The following is a 15,228-nucleotide window of genomic DNA, read 5'->3' as shown; positions in this document are numbered from 1 at the left end:
AGTAAAAGTGATAGAAAATGGTTTAAAAAAAAAATTCAATACATTTTAAAAACAGGCGCCCATTTATTTCAAATCAAGTGCCCAATTTGAAATAAATGGGTACCCGTTTAGCTTCAGGCACCCATTTCTAAATGAGCACCCGTTTCTTTATGGCTCGGGCACCCGTTTCTAGCGGGTTCATTTCCCAACCCGCAAACTTCCATGGGATTGGGACCCAACTTTGTGCGTTTACCCCCTTACCTTTTATTCTTTCCTTTTCTTTTTCCAACTTTAATAGTTCTCCTCAAAACATGTTATCTTCTTCTCAAAAACTGATAATGAATCAGATGAGTTAATAAAATTGTTAACTAGTCGATTTATTTCCTCTTGTATCTTGTTGATCTTCTTGTCTATATCAACTGTCAAAAAGTTAGTCTTACAAGTATCTCTGTACAAAATTTTGAATTCCTTTAATGTGATACATAATTCTATTAGAAGTGTGTCAAACTGCCTTGTACACTTGTTTATTTCTTCCTTAAAGAATTTTTGTTTTTCCTTCTCTAATCTCTCCTTGAATGCTTCCTCTTTTATTTGTTCAACTGTCATAGTGTTTTCAATAATATACTTAGACAAAGTGTCAAGTTGACTCAACGAATCTTTATTATCTACATTACATTTTGGAGCTATCATCTTCAGAATTGGAATTGTATCATCTTTAGCCTTGTATGCTTGAGAGCTACAATTTGTTATTTTCTTTAAGGAGTCCAAAAGAACTTTTGTTACATTATTAGATGAGCCAACAATTTGTATTCCGCCAGTGGGAGCAGTTTCCTTGCTTGTGATGACCTCTGGTAGGTCAGTTTGTGTTTCCATTTCTTTAAGAAAAGGTTTGGTTTTCTCAGCTGATGCTGGTGGCACTGACTCTGTATGAACCTGTTGTTGTGATGGAGCCTGTTGCTCTACTTGTTCTATGTTACCATCTGCTGGTTTACCTTCTATGTTATCTGTTACCGATGCCTCACTAGCCATATCTGTCTTTCCAATTGTGTCCTTATCTACCACAATGTTAACTTTCTGAGTATCAATGTCAACTGTGTATAACACCTCAGATTTTGGATTTGTGTCCTCTTGTGGTATCTCCATACTCTCATTAGCCAGTTGATTTCCAGTTGTAACTACCAGTGGAGTATTTAGAGGCGATGGGGATAAGTTATCTTTTATTTTTATGCTTGGAGGTCCACCAACCTTGCCTTTACCCTTATCCTTATCTTTCTGATATAATTTGATAGGTTTAGGATTTCTATACTCTTCCTACTTTTCTTTCTCAACAAGGAATATGTCCCATGCATTAGCAGTTTCCTCTACAACCTCATTTACTCTACCAACCATAAGTGCTACATGACAATGTGCAGTTGAAAATACTGACCGGTTAGCCTCTGAGATCATATCATCTATCTCCTTTGGTGAGTTAATAGGATAAATAGCAAGTAGTTTCTCAATTTTTATTTTCAAGTCAAGCTCTACAATAGTGTGCGTTCTAGCTTCAAGTCTCTTAAACAGTTCTACCGGTAATTCATCTACAACTTGCATCAAAAATTTCTTATGGATATCCAAGTGTAGAATTACATTGTTTTCAACTTTCTCCTTGTCATCAACTGATAATGTATCATATAATTTTTTGATGTTCTTAAACTTTCCTTCCTCTGTTATTTCATCTAAAAGATTGTCAATTGGAGCAATATTTTGTTGAGTCTTTTTCTTTGGTGTTAACTTTTTCTTCTTTGGAGTTGTCTTCTTAGCCGGGGGCCTTACTGCCTGTTGTTTTTGTCTGGTTCTTCTAGGTGAAGGTGTGGATACCGGTGAAGGTTCTCTTTTCCTCACAACTCTTTTAAATGCAGCTGGCATGTCACTCTCTAAAGAAGTTGCTACTGGTGAAAGGTGAGTTTCTGGCTATTGTGCTTGTAACTCATCTTCAGTGATACCGGCTTGTATAAGTACATCTTCTTTGATAGCCTTTGCTTACCTAGATCCTCTTCTTACTGTTGCTTCTACCCTCTTTACCCTTTTCTTAGATTGGATTTGACTTTCAATAGTTTTAGCACTGCCAAATACCTCTTCTTTAGGTTCCTTGGGTGCCTCTACAAGGGCTTTTGCATATGTTTCAATTATGTTGTCATCAGTTTCATAACCCATTTCAATAACCCAAATGGTTCTTGGGACAACTGCCTCCATCCAAATCTCATCCTTCTTAATAACAAAGCATATTTCATCCTTATACTTATTTACAATTGCTTGTGAAAGTCCGACTCTAGTATTCATCCGGGCCTTTAAGGCTTGAAAGTACTCATTTATATTCTTTTCTCTGTTTTCACCCATGTTGTGCAGTAAATCAGACAATTGTTTGCCTACCGGCATATCAAAACCAAGATTCTTGTTACTGATACTGGGCACTTGTTTTGTTATGTGCAGCATTAAATAGACAAGTAGGTTTCCAAATCTAAATGTCCCCTTCTTGTCTTTCCTAATTTTTCCAAGATTATCAATAAGCACACACATCTATTTTTGCATTATCCTTGATCATATCATAGGCACTCTTTATGCATAAACTAGAAACTGAATTTAACCTGTTTGCATGTGTTGTTTTGTAGCCTAAAATCATGCTAATGAATCTGACATTGATGTCAGTCACATCATTTACTCTTACAGACCTTTTATCGGACGTTGCACCTGCTAGGTTCATTACTAGGTCATTTGAGACCTTCTTTGTCTTATCAGGTATGTTACCAATGTAGGGTAACCCTGTTAAAGATTTTACTACCTCTTTATTAATTTTGTGGATTGAATCTAACCAAAAAAATTCACCATGAACCCTGCTTAAAACTATCCTTATAACATCCTTAGGGAATTCTGGAATACTGAGGATTTCAGTGAATCCTAGGGTTTCGACTATTTTGTGTTCAGGTTTCACATTACCGGAATCATCACAAATTTTAGTCTTATACATGTTCTTAATTTCCTCATCACCTAATTCTTCTATGTGACAATGAATGTACATTCTAGGGTCTTCTGCAAAAACTACTCCTTTGGGAATTTGAGAAAATGCACCAACATTATCATCGTTCTTAGAAATATTAGGAACTAACTAAAATATGGGCCTAGGGCATTTGATTACTTTGACTACAGTAGGGTTTGCTATGAATTCAGGTATAGAAGAAGATGTCATGATTATAAATACCTTTCTCTGCCTTAGGAATGATTGATTGCTGAATTGCTTTGCTACTTTGCTCAAAATGTGTTTGCTTGGAATTTTCACACTCTTCGAATGTTTGAATGCACGATGAAGTAGAATGGAGCCAAAAAAACACTAATTTATAATGTTAATTTTCCATATTTAATGCTTGTCGATTAAGTAATCACTTAACTTATCTACCGGTATAGAAGTAATTTTAACTTCTCACCATCAACCGAGGGAATAATAGCATGTTTCACATTTGATTGCCAAACCCTCAAAGAAATTTTCTTCAGTTAGATGAAGACTCTCCTACCGGTGGAATTTTACTTTCTTCTGTTGGTGGAGTGTTACTCTATTTTGCCGATGGAGGAGTATTCCTATCAACATTTAGTTCTGATTTCCTGACCCATTGTTTTGAGAATTCTTGCTTTACCTTTCAAACTAGCACCATTGTTGTTTACCGGTGACGACTTGCTTCTACAAAATTTTGCAATATGTCCAATTTTGTTATAGGCATAACAAGTCACATTGTTTTTCTGAATAACTTTTCCATATCCTATGTTGGTTTGTGTTCTACATTGATTAGATAAGTGTCCAAATCTTCCACAAACATAGCATCTCACATTCATTCTACAATTCTCTGAATTGTGACCAACTTTGTTGCATTTAGAACATTGACTAGTGGGTGTATTAGTATTCTGATAATTTCTAGATCTACATTGATTTGCTCTATGACCATACTTGTTATAGTTAAAGCATTTGCCATTGAATTTATAAGCAGTAGGTTGTCTTACAGGTTTGCCATGATCCTGTGTGTTTGCAGCACTGGAGCTTTCACCAGTTTCAAAGACAAGACCATTAGTGTCACCATTAGGTTTCTGATTCTTCAACAAGCCACCAAGTTCTTCTAAGCTTTTCTTGAATTTTTTTTATGTTGATTTGTAGCAGCCAGTTCTCCTTCCAAGATACCTTTTTGTCTCATGAGTTCATTTGAGTCATCCTGTGCATGCATCAGATCTGTCTTCAACATATCATTTTCATAACTAAGTCTTGTGTTTTCATGTGCAGCTTCATTCAGTCTTCTAGTCAAGTCTTTTTCACTCTTCTTTCTATCTTCAATTTCTTTACAAAATCTCATAGTCATATCCTGCATCTCATTCTTTGTTGTCATGTTTTCTTGTTTTAGCTTATTCATCAGATCACTAAGAGTTTCCCTTTCATCATTCTCATTTTGCATCTTTTCACAAAGTTCTCTTGTCTTGTTTCTTGAAATGGTGAGGTTTTCTTGAAGTGCTTGAATAATATCCTATGCAGCTTTTAGATCATCTTCAAGTTTGATATTTTTCAATTTTTTTGCATCATAGTCTGAGAGAGCTCCTTCTAATTGCTTCATCAAGTTTTCCATCTCTACTGGTGTCAAGATCTTCCTCAAGTTGTTAGGCTTCTAAAAATAGAGGACCAAGATCTGATACCAATTGTTAGGATACCCATAGATACTGAGAGGGGGGGGTGAATTAGTATCTAACTAGTTATAATATTTTCTTGACTTAAAACATGCAAAGCATATTAATACTTTATACCGGTAAACAAGAAATAATGCAATAATCAGAGATAACAGCAACCACATGAAAAACACACCATAGCACAGTAGTTTAATGAGGAAACCTGGTGTGGGAAAAACCTCGGTGGGATTTGTGACCCACAATATTCACTTACTGGCCAATAAGAGAATATTACTGCTACAAGAGGGGACTGCACATGTAGGAAGGCCAAGGGCCTAGAGCTCACAACTCAATTACAAAATGGGAAGTCTCACTGACTTACAAAATGGATTATATAAATCCAATGTCTTGTACTACTTCAAAATAGCATCTACTATGCCAGATCCAGTACCAGTTTATATCTCTGCTTCTTACATAAATCCTTAACCTATAATTCGTATAATAGGTCTGCCTTATTTCGCCTAATTACATTCCTCCATGCTTACATAATTGTTCTACAATGATCTCTTATATATATGAGTCATTTTACAATTTCCCAAGTTGGCTTACAATGATTTTACAATAATAAACAAAATAAATTAGAAACAAAATTCCTGTTGGCTTCTGTTCTAGTATGCTTCCTTTCACTATCGGTGCCGATGGTCTGTGTGCCGGTGTAGAATCTGATTTTGCTGGTGCCGATGGATTGCCTTGTTGGTGTCATAGGATTGTAAGGTTTCCATCAATGACAAAACCTTCAATCAGCTATGATGTCTCATTGGAATGTGCATTTGCCAACACTATAAACCTTCTAGAAGCTGCACCATCACCACTTATCAAATCCATCAAAATATCTTCAATGAATCTCAGCCAGTAAAACCCATACCGGTAACCAAAAGGCTTACTAGAACATATGATAGCTTCTAGATCACCAGATCTTGAACCAACTGAATGTGACATGCATTTGAACGACATGAATAACCAAACCAAACCAGTTACACCAAGCAGAACAAATTGGAGAATACTAGAGATGATCTCTAGATCAACATCACAATCCAACCACTCTGTCGAAACCTGATAGATAACCAAACAAGCTGGTGTTGACATCAATAATAAACATCAATGCAAGACATAATCGATTCCTCCAAATTGCAAACAATCTCCCCCTTTAGCACTGATGGCAACACTAGATTTGAAAAACATCCAAGTGTGAAGAAGTGCCAAACAAGCCTCCCCCAATGGAAGACATCCAACAAATAATATATCAATGAAGTTTTGAACCAAATAACCAAACCATAGACCAAACTCTCCCTATGACTGATATCTCTGTTAAGCTCCATTTTTCACATATATATCTCTCCCCCTTTGACATCAATTCCAGAAATCTGACATAAACATCAAAGAAAAGCCATAGATCCTCTGAACCACACAGCTGACTACTCCTCCTGAGTAGTAGTACCAAATCATCAATCTAGAATGAATGATAGTTCTGATTACGCATACCAGATTGATGCTAATTAGCATCACTCAAGTCTCAACCAAAGGGGCAAAGATCCCCAATCTATCTCTAAAGTAATCAAATGATTCCTTAGGAAAAGGATTAGTGAAGATATCTACAATCTTCTCTTTATTGTTCACATAAACCAATCTTACTTCATTTGCTTCCACCTTTTCCTTCAAAAAGTTATACTTGATTGATATGTGCTTTGTCTTAGAATGAAATAATGGATTCTTTGATATGTCAATAGAAGCAGAGTTATCACAATGAATAACTATCGGTTCATCACAATCCACCCTTATATCCTTCAACATTTGTTTCATCTGTAGAACTTGTGTACATGTAGTAGTAGTAGCAGCAACATACTCAGCTTCAATAGTAGATAAAGAAGTATATGTTTGTTTCTTGCTGATCCATTTCCAAGAAAGAAAACTCCACCGCATGCTCTTTTCTAGTCATCTGTATCTCCAGCCCAATCCACTTCTGAATATGCACATAGTGTAAATTTATCATAAACCATAAACCATACCTAAAAAATCCTAGCTACTAAAGCAAGGATTCATCATAATCAATTCCTCTCTTCTGAGAATATCCATTGCAGACCAATCTAGCCTTGTTCCTCACAACTTGTCCATCTCCCAAAAAACCATTTAGTTCCAATAACATTCTTATTTATAGATTGGGGAACTAAAGTCCATGTGTTGTTCTTTTCTATATGATCCAATTCCTCTTCCATATCTTTCATCCAACACTCATCCTTACATGCTTCATCTACTAATGTCAGTTCAATTAGAAACATTAAGCATACCTCATCAGCTTCCAACCTTCTCCTTGTCAAATTATCTGATCTTCTGAATGATTCAACCTTACATACCTAGGAGTCTTTTGACTTTCTGATTCTCTTCTCTGATCTTCATTTACTGTTGAATTTTCTGATACTACCGGGGTAACTAGTTCAACATTTTATTTCGATACAGGTGTTATTGGTTTAGTTATGATCATTTCCACTTCTTTTCTCTCTCATAAGTTCTTATTTGACCTCTATACTTCTCATCCATTTTGACATTAACACTCTCTATAATTCTTTGCAATCTTTTATTATAATATTTATATACTTTGCTTTCATTTGAATAACCAAGAAATATTCCTTCATCACAACTAGGACCAAACTTTCTGATTCACTACCAAAGATTCTGAAAAACTTAACTATAGATGTATGACCAAATCATAAGTCATAAAGTGACTTACTAGTAAACCAAACCAGATCTAAGATCCAACAAATCTTCGACAATTAATCTTCAAATTGGTTTCTCAACATCTGAAATAGTCTTTCAGATCACTACTGGGGGCAATGCAAGATTTTTCATCAATTTGCCTTGCCCTAAGGCTAATGCCTTAGTTACCAGATGAGATTCTTGCAGGAACATTATGCTCTGTCGGTTGAGTAACCGGGGTATTTTCTTTAGTCAGTTTATCCGCATACTTCATAACACACTTCTTCTCATGCTCCTTCTGGATATCATCAACCTTCTATTCTCCCTTCTCATTGGATTTGTCATTTTCTGCCAATAGGTTCTTTCTTCTGCAAAATTTACCAATGTGTCCTACTTTGTTGCATGCATAACAAGTGACATTGTGCTTCTAAATTGCCTTACAATAACCTTGATAATTTCTTGACCTACATTGATTTGCCATAAGTCCAAACTTTCCACATGCATGACATTTCACATTCATTCTACAATTTGTTGTCCTATGACCATACTTTTTGCAATTGAAACATTGATCGGTACCTCAATTATTATTCAGATTGACTCTATTTCTGCATTGACTTTCCATATGAACAAACTTATTGTAAAAAATCATCTACCATTAAATTTATGTGCATTGGGTTGCCTTACCGATGACCTCTAATTTGGGTTGTCTGGTGGATTCTCCTAATTGTTCTTCTGACCAGATGTATCATCCTAATTTGTAGTACTGGAGCTTTCTCCATGCCCAAATCTAAGACCTCTAGTTTCTCCATTGTCCCTTTGATTTTTCAATAATCATCAAGCTTTGCATAACTAACCTTGAACTTGTCTTTGTACTCATTTTCAACATCTAGATCAACTCTTAGGATTGTCACCATTCTTTCCAACTCTTTCTCATTGTTCTATGATTGCACCAATCTAGTTCTCAATATATCATTCTCATGCGCCAACCTAATGCATTCTTTAGATCTATCTTTCAGATATTTAGCAATATTTTCTTCATTCTTCTTCTGGTCTTCAATCTCCTTGGACATCCTCATGGCTAGGGCTTGCATTTCATTCTTCGTGACACCATTTTCCTGACTCAACTTCTAACATAGTTCCTTTAAATCATTCTTCTCTTCATCATCATGATTTTATAATTGATCACAAAGTTCTTTCCTTTTGTTTTGAGAGAATGACAACCTCTCCTACAAAGTAAAAATGAACTCCTTCACAGATCTCAGCTCATCTTCCAGCTTCATGTTCCTCAACCTTTCAGTATCATAGTCCTCAAGAGCTACTTGAAGTTCCTTCCTCAAACTTATCTCCATATATTCTAGATCAGGATCTTCCTCAAGTTGTTAAACTTATTCCAAGGCACCGGGCTCTGATACCAATTGTTGGGATTCAAGAACATTCTGAGGGGGGGTGAATCAGTGTTCTACTAAAATTATGAATTTTAACCTTATTAACTATTACCGCATCATTTATTCTTCATGGTGAGAGTGGGTCATCTTTTCCTTCTTATGTTGGAGTCCTAGTTCATGCCATATTGCCTTGGTTCAAGTCCTTAATGTGGCCTCAAATCCTTTTTCTAGTCATTTAAATCAAGTTCAGACAATTCATTGTACTCCTTGAACACATCAAACCGTTCTAAACTGGGTTCAAGATGTTCATTTAGGTTCAATAGGTTCCAAGGTGTTCAGAAAAGGTTTTTCGTACTAACGTTTTCTCTAAGTTTTTGTAGCGGCTCTTTAATAAAGTTTTTCATGTTCAGTGATATAACATTTTTGTTGAATTTGTTGAACTGAGTTCAAAGGGTTCAAATATGTTCAACGTGTTCAGCACGGCAAAATGGTCAACAGTTTGACACGGTGTACATCTTGAACTACTTGAACACTCAAGAAGTTGGTTCAAGATGTTCATACGGGTTCAATGTTGGTGGGTCCTGCGGTTTCTAATGTTTTGAGAAGTGCATTTATTGCTAAATACGGAGAGGCAGAACCATATTGTAAAGTGATGTCATTCTTTGGTTTTTCTGAAGTAAGTGAACGTTTTTGGAACTGGCAGTTTCTTAAAGTACGCTGCCATGCATTCAATGCATGCGTGTGGGGGTCTAACCTATAAACTTGCCGCGTTCGGAATGAAATTACGAAATCATTGCATTTAATGTGTCTGTATCAATACCTTTCTCAATAAGGTATGAAAATCATTTGTGCTCTGCATTTGCTACTTGCTGTTGGATTTTTGTTTATATTATCCCTGGATAGGAGTCTTTCTCGCTGCTAGCCGTCGTCCGATTATACAACTGTGAAGGTGAGTCTTTCCTTAATTTCTCCAGTGTTTTCCCTTGCATTTTCTCTCATACAGAAGGTTTCACTGCAATCAAATTTAGGTTTCTTGTTTTTGAAATCATGAAGTCCACCCTACACTTGTTTGGAAACATTTTTAGCTTGGCATCCATAGAAGCCATAGTTAGTGATACTGACTTAAAGGGTGAGAACCTTGAAGATTCGAAAGAAAGGGTGTTCTAGAGTGTTGATAAGTCTTTTTGTATAGAGATTTTGAGTAGTGGCCTTTACTCCAGCAATTCCTTGTCCAGAGTTGGTTCGGGAGTGTATTGCTAGATATGACCCTGTATCTGAAACTATTAAAAGGGATAATGGCGAAACCCTTCTTGCCATTAACCATGAGGTGATTGCTTCAGTGTTAAAGATATCGGATTACCAGTTTTCTAATTTCTCCCCTGCCCAGTCAATTAGTGAGTTCAATGCAGATAGAGCCGAACATAGGAATAATGTGGTGAAGTTCTGGTTGAAGGTCCCTCAGAGAGGTGGTTCTAGACTACCTAAAAATCCTAACAAGAAGCACATGTTGCCACATATCCACGATGTGATGCTTCTATTGCATCGAGCCAGAGGTTCTGTCGAAGCTTATAGCTTTGATGATTGGATATATTGCTATGTACAATTAGTTTTAGAAGGAAAACAATATTTGGATTGGGCGGAGTTAATTGCTGATTTGATGAGAGAGCAGTTGAGTCTAGCCAAGCAATTTCAACAAAACTTCTTCATGTCCTCGTATCTTTTGTATTGTCTAGCCTGTATTAAAGAGTTAACGGGTATACCCAAGTAGCCCACTAAGGAAGATGTTCCGGTGTATGAGTTTTATCCGATGCTGCAAAAAGACAATGCCCTACAAGATTTTAGAAGGGTACACAATGCATTCCTGGGCGATATGTGTCATGAAATGAAGGGTATAAAGGCCAAATAGATTTCAAATGATGCACAGTCCTTGATTAAGAAGTTCAGAAGCTTTTACATCCAGTTCCCACGCTTTTTCTATATACGAGTAGGAGGCTTTGAAGAGGAACCCTTCAAGCTTCCACATTTCTATTCTGATTATTTTGTCCTAGCAGAAATATGCAGGCAACTGACTTCCATGGTCAAGAAGGCACAACCTAAGGACAAGTGGGAAGGTCATTTTCCAATACAATTGGGAGTGTTATCCTGTAATTCAATGTCTGATGCACTAAGTATAGGAGCAGACCTTAGAAATTTTAATTTCTCTTTGTATGCTAAAAGAAAAGGGTTTGACAATAAAGGATTTTCTCGGAGCCTTGGCTTAATGCTTTATCTTCCCATGCCACAGTTAGAATATTTTTGGGAAGACTGTTCAAATGAACTTGAAGTCTTCAAAAGAGAAAACATGAGATTGGTGCTGGAACAGGTTATTTCTTTGCAAATAAGGTTAGATATTAAAGCACTTGAAGAAGATTATCTTGAACTATTTGAACCAGGGTATTTAGCCCATGCAGAGACTGAAATGCCCCCAATTAATTGGGATGAGGACAAAAATGATGACATACAATTGAGAACCGAACAAGTTTTGGACAGAACTGTGGCATGGGTGGTTAAAAAGAAAGCAATGAAGCCATGCGCCAAGTCCCTTTCTACGAGAAGTATGTCTTCACCAAAACGTCCTTCTAACAGTGCTCCTGTTCATGCAGGTAAGGAAATCAAGTCAGCTCAGCCTAGACGCAGATCTAGCCCAACTCTTGATTTCAGTGACCCTCGGCATACTCAATCACGTAGTGCCGCCCAGAGGAGGATGGACCAGGTTAAGGATATGGGAGTAAAAGATGTCATGCTTGAAGCTCAAATCTTTGAAATTGAAGATTTGGATGGTGAATTTGCTTGTGCTCTAGACTCCCAAATGGTGACTGTGGCTATGACGCCACCCCCAAAAATGATTGAAGGAACTTCTCATTCTGCTGTGACTCCTAAATGGTTAACAACCTCAGTGAGCAAGAAAAGGAGCTTTCTTCCTGTGACCATTCCAATTCAAGAGATGGTTGCCAAGTACTCTGAGAAGAATCCAAAGCCAAAGAGGTTCAAGACCACTGCTCACCTGAACAATGACGAGGAAACTGGTAAATGGATGGCGGAAATTGCCTCTTACAAACCAAAAGATGAGAACAAAGAGGTTGGTTCTAATGATTTTGAAATCACAAAAGTAGAGTTGGGAAAGATGAGCAAGGATACAAATAACCATTTTTTCCAATTGTCAGCAAAGAAAATGCTTACCCGGTCAGAGAAGGATGGATGGGAGAAAAGAGAACTTAAAAGACACATAAGTGTTTTGGCTCAGTTCATCAATAGCATCGGTTGCCTTGGAGCAATTCCAATATCCCATGCCATTGAGAATTTTGACCCAACTTCTCCGGAAAACAAGAAGTTGATGAACCTAGTTCAACGGGCTAAGAGCATCACTGAAGCAGTTGAAAAGTGGATTGAACAAGTAATCAAAGATGGTGAAAAATACATTACTGACTCCCAAAAGTCGTGTGATGAAGTACAGAGCCTGATTTCTAAAATCCAAAACCAACTTGTACCATGGGAGAAAGAGGAGCACAAATGGCAAAATGTCCTACCTCTGTTTACCAAAATCGAAGAGTATGGAACTACCAAATTTCTGATAGAACATTCAATTAAGTTGGTAGCTAATGAATGCCAACTTTTTGTACAAAAGAAAACTATCATGTGGCGGGTGCTCACCTTTTAGTCGGTAATTACGGATGCAAAAACCTCCATCTATGAACTCCAGGATTTGCAGAGCAGTATAGTCAAGGATAATAAAGTGGTTAATCCCAATCATGACTAGGAGCTAGGAATTTGCAGGTCAAGCACATAGGAAGCAGTCAACTCTTTCTGGTTGAACATGGAGAAGACCAGAGTTAGTTGTAGTTTCACGCTGGAGGATATAAACAAAGTGGCTAGGATGGAATCTATGGTTTTCATTGGGAATGATCAATTGCTAAAGCACTCAGAGAAGATGGTACAACACAAGTGGAATAAAGAAGTGGCAAAAGAAAAACTCAATGTGATGAAAGTCCCAAGCCAATCAATGATCCAGGAACTCATAGCTGGTCATGACCCTCGCGAAGATGGAGATGAGGATGATGATGAAATATGACATAATGCATCCACTATTAGCTAGTTTTCTTTATTTTTAAAACATTTTTCATAGTTATGCAAAAACTTCGGGACAACCGTCCCAAAATACTTTCTGTTGGTTTCGTAACTGTTTTATCAGGGAGTGGTCACGTTTTTAGGGAGACCTCCCCCATTTAGACTATAAATTAAGTAAATCAGATGGTAGATGGGTTAGATTTTAGTAACTGATTTTGGAAAATTTTGACTGAGTGTTTGTTTTGATATTTTCTGTTCTTAATCAAAGGAAGAACCAGATGGTTGAGATCTGTGGTGAAAAAAAGATTGGTAGTTGTATCATTGTGTCTTTGATTACATAAAAATATATATATGAAATCTGATCATATTGTTTTTTGGGGAGAAGAAAGATCTGTGTATTTTAATCCGAATAGATAACATGTCTTTGCATATGTTCATCCGATCAAGTAACAATATTTGATCATTTCATTGCAGTTTTTCATTATTCCTCTGATGTTCTTTCCTTTGAATGTATTGTTTACTCTAGAAAAGATTCATCTTTGCGGGTGGATTTATCTTCCTTGAATCTATTCCTCTTTATTTGGAAGAAGTATATTGAACTTTGTTTCAGTTGCTGTAGTTACATACTTTGAAAATTAAGGAAATAGTTTCCATTATTTATGAGATATGAGGAAAGTTATAGCCTTTCATCCAAGAATGAAATAGGCGGCCTTATATGCTTTCTGGTTAAAAGCTTTTCATTTAGATATAAGTAAAAACAAAAACGCCATTTTGTGAAAAACCTAGATAGGGAGCTGTACCTAGGCAAAAATTCAGAGGGAAGTGATTCGAACAAACTCTTACCCAACTATTCAGTGAATCATTTGTTCTTAGAAGAAGGTAACAGAGTTAAGAATTAATCATTTAAAAACCAAGAGAAAATATGTTCACTAACAAATTTTTGGCGACCCTGCTGGGAAGTGACACAAAGAGAAAACCAAATTTTTCAATAGACCAGTATGTCATAAATGTGAGCCCATAATAAGCAAAAGTGTATGGAGTGCAGGAAGATTGTTGAGATTGAGTCTTGTTTGAAGTAACCTGGTTTTCCTACAAATAATCATCCTGGATTCTCGTCCATATACTAGAGCACAAAGAAGAGAAGGAGTAATTGATAACTGTTTTGAAGAATTGCAAAATCTATCATTCACCCCAAGTTTTACTCCTAGAAGGAAGGCCAAAAGCAGACCTTCATCTCCTATCAGAGTTACCCCTATATCTTCTTCTTCCCCTTGGCAAGCACTAACACTTACTAGAATCCAAGCCCCACCTCTTGTAACCATTCATCCAGTGTTCATTATGGCTCAACCCTGGGGTGCGGCTATTGGACCTCTTGCTCTCGCAGCCCATAATCCACTACCAAAAGGAGCAAATGATGTTTTACCCAAATATAAAGGTGATGGGAAAGTTTCTGTTGAAGAGCATTTGAACTCTTTTAATGTAGCAACTGGAATCCTAGCAGTTCAATATGAGGACGTGGTTGTTAGGCTTTTTGCCCAAACCCTCACCGAAGGGGCAACAAAATGGTTTAGTCAGCTACAAGCAGGATCCATAACTGACTGGCAAATGATGAAAATCGCTTTTGAAAAAAGATTCCAAAGAACTGATGATGAACACACACTACTAGCTCAACTCACATAGATGAAGAAGGAAATTCATGAGCCAATGAGGGATTATGTGGCAAGATATAATAAGATTATTCACAAAATTCCTCAAGCCAAGAGACCAACAACAGATAATCAGCGATGTTTCTTCATAAATTCCATGCCACCTGACGTAGGATTTCACCTCAGAAGAAGTAGGCCGGTGGACCTAGAGACTGCACAAAATGAGGCTATAGAGCTTGAAGATGATCTGATAATAGATGGCAAATGGAGGAAAAATGTACAAACTCCTCAGGGACAATCTCAGGCTTCTACGTCCTCTACTGATCCGGTTGTTCAGCGGCTTGTCAATGATATGATTGCTTTAAAGAGGCAGATACCTAAGCTTGGAAACTCTTATCCACAACCTTATTAGGATATAAGTAGGAGAACTTCAAATCAATATAACTATGGATGACCGTTGCAACTTCCTGCAGCTCCACACAGATTACAGATAGAGGCACCTCCTGACAAAGGTGTCATGTGTTCATTTCATCTTACCAGTGATCATGATGGGGTTTCATGTCCTGATATGATAAGACACGTTCAGATGCAAAACACAAAGGATGAATTAGGAGAGTTCACTGAAGCAGAAAGAATTCAAGAGGCACCTGGCGACTCTGGAACATTCTACCTCGAATATGAGTTAGATT

Source organism: Cryptomeria japonica, chromosome 2, assembly GCF_030272615.1.
Source record: "Cryptomeria japonica chromosome 2, Sugi_1.0, whole genome shotgun sequence".
Taxonomy (NCBI): domain Eukaryota; kingdom Viridiplantae; phylum Streptophyta; class Pinopsida; order Cupressales; family Cupressaceae; genus Cryptomeria; species Cryptomeria japonica.
Note: the sequence above shows the minus strand (reverse complement) of the source record.